Source organism: Piliocolobus tephrosceles, chromosome 9, assembly GCF_002776525.5.
Source record: "Piliocolobus tephrosceles isolate RC106 chromosome 9, ASM277652v3, whole genome shotgun sequence".
NCBI classification, from domain to species: Eukaryota; Metazoa; Chordata; class Mammalia; order Primates; family Cercopithecidae; genus Piliocolobus; species Piliocolobus tephrosceles.
In genome coordinates, this window is record NC_045442.1 from 108,210,852 (window position 1) to 108,213,724 (window position 2,873).

General features: G+C 39.4%; 1 pseudogene; it reads right to left on the bottom strand.

The window, feature by feature from the left end:
- Positions 1 to 1,517: 1,517 nt before the first annotated feature.
- Positions 1,518 to 2,276, bottom strand: LOC111550016 (annotated as a pseudogene).
- Between the last annotated feature and the right edge of the window lie 597 nt (positions 2,277 to 2,873).

Sequence of the window (2,873 nt, forward strand, 5' to 3'; positions counted from 1 at the left end):
ATTCCCCGACCCCTTGCACTTCCCAGGTGAGGCAATGCCCTGCCCTGCTTCAGCTGACACCCTGTGGGCTGCACCCACTGTCCAACAAGCCCCAGTGAGATGAACCTGGTACCTCAGTTGGAAATGCAGAAATCACCCATCTTCTGTGTCACTCACGCTGGGAGCTGCAGACTGGAGCTGTTCCTATTCAGCCGTCTTGGAACCTCTCACCATACACCAAAATTTTAAATGGAACATATTACAAATTTTTTCCAATCAATCTTCCCCCTCCCAGAAAATATAGGAACTTATTTCTTTTTCAGGGTGGGGAGGAAGAAAGGGGATCATAGGACATGGAAACAGTAGTTATATTAGTAGTATTTTTCTTGTTATGATAAACTTTCTGTTTAAACTTGGTAAGAGACCATTAGCTGCCAAGAGGGAATAAGGAATAAATTTCAAAAAATGTAAAATTTCCTTTAGAGAAGTTTCAGAACCAAAAGACTAATTTACATGAAAAGCTGTAGAGAAAGTAGTTGAAAACTCCATTCATAAAACTTTTATTCCACTTATATGAATTTAATACACCTGTTCTTAACAATTATGCTTAGATTGTTCATGAAAATTCCATAAGACATTAAACAAAGCTAGCCATCATCTCAAGTTATTTCTCTGTTAACTATTTTTACAGCACATGTGTGTTAGGCAAGTATCAAAAAAAAAAAATCACAAAAGCAAAAAACCTAAAAAAAAGTTAAATACATTTTTTTTTCTGCTGTGCTTGATATATATGAAGTAATGAATACCAAGCAATTCATTTTTACTGCATCTTTACTTTTACATTTGTTCTTAGGTTGCCTAACACATTTAAATACAAATAAAATGAGTGAAGCAAAAATAATGAAAGCTAACAGCTGGTAACTTTACAAATAATGCAATGTGAACTGTTTCTGCCCTTATCCAGAGTAAAATACGTTACAACTTTGTCTAAAGGAAGACTTCTGCAGTTGTAGTCGAAGGTTGTGAGACTGAGTATTCCACAGATATACATGGTTTAACATGTGGTACCCATGGGGTATCTGTTTCTACCACAGCCTTGTAAGTGCTCCGTACCTTAAAGTACCCACAATTACTACACCTGTGACTGGAACCAATGTTCCCTTTTATTCCCCACCAGGACAGACCAATGTGTAGGCAGTTTTCTTTGCTTTAACATGGAAGCAGTTTTAACACTGGCCCTTGTGAAGCCACAATGTACCAAAAGTACTATACCAAACATTTATAACTTGTATAAAAATTCCACATCCCCATACTGGCCACCTCAAGATGAAAACAGATAACTCCTTAAATGTTAAGTGGCTCTACTCCCCTAATATTAAGCATAGAGACCATATGGGAAATATAGAAATTCAAGTAGAAGTAACATAAACCTGTCATAAGTTGTAAACAAAAAACTATTTGTGGGACCGCATGGATGACAACGGGAATGGTCTACTGTGTAAATTTTAGAATAAGGCAGACAAAAGTTGGAAGGCCAATTAATCTTCCCTGCCTTCTCCTGCTTCAACTTCATCTCCTGGGTATCTGATGTCCACAGTGTCAAGTTATCTCTCAGTAATTGCATTAGTGTGCTGTCTTTGTATGACTCTTCACTTAATGTATCAAGTTCAGCAATGGCTTCATCAAAAGCTGTCTTTGCAAGAGAGCAGGCTTTCTCTGGGGAGTTCAGAATCTCATAATAGAACACAGAGAAGTTAAGGGCCAGACCCAGTCTGATAGGATGTGTTGGTTGCATTTCCTTTTTGCTGATTTCAAAAGCTTCTTGGTATGCTTCTTGTGACTGATCCACAGTCTCTTTCTTGTCATCAGCGGCAACCTCAGCCAAGTAACAGTAGTAATCTCCTTTCGTTTTCAAATAGAAGACTTTGTTCTGCTTGTGAAGCATTGGGGATCAAGAACTTTTCCGAAAGAGACAGTACATCATTGCAAATATCTCTTAGCTACGTCTCAATTTTCTCTCTGTATTCACAAGCCATCTGCTGTTTTTTCTCAGCCCCTTCCGTCTTTTTGGTTCAATACTTGAGACGACCCTCCAAGATGACCTACGGGATCCTACAACATTTTTATAAGCAACTGAGAGAAGATTCTCTCCTCACTGGATAATTCAGCTCCTTGCTCAGTTACAGACTTCATGCGGCTGTCATGTCATCATATTGCTCAGCCTGCTTGGCCAGTTTGACCTTCTGAACCAGCTCATTTTTATCCATGACTGGATGTTCTGTGTCCGGAGTGGGTGGTGGCGGCAGAGGGACAGGGGCTCAGTAGTCTTTGGGCAGCGGCAAGGCTGAGACTCTGGGGATGGAATTTCGACATGAGATTTGGAGGGGACAGCTATCCAAACTGTATCAGTTATTTTCCAAAATATACAAATCTGATCAAGCTAGTCCACTATTAAAATCCTTTAATGGCTTCTCATTACACTTGGGAAAAAATTCAACTCCTTTAATACTAGATGCATGGTGTGCCCACCTGTTGAGTTCTTCAGCCTTTTTTCCTGTAAGTTCTTAACTTACGCTTTTTCTCAAGTCTAACACGACTACCATATTTCAGTAAATCTGAAATATCAACCATAAGATGCACCATTGTTTTATGTGACATTAAGAAAAAACAATTCTGCCAATTAAAGTGGTAAAATAACTTACATTGCGAGGGATGTCCAATTTCAGAGATGTGAAAACGAGAGAAAATCTGGGTTTGGTACCAGTGAAACAGTTCTTTTCTTAGCTCTGTGGAACCAGCTTCCATCATGTCTGGGCCTCCCCATGTGATATTTCCTCTTCCTCCTTCCTCACACTCCCCCTTATCCTCATAACATCCCCCACATCCATCTTCAG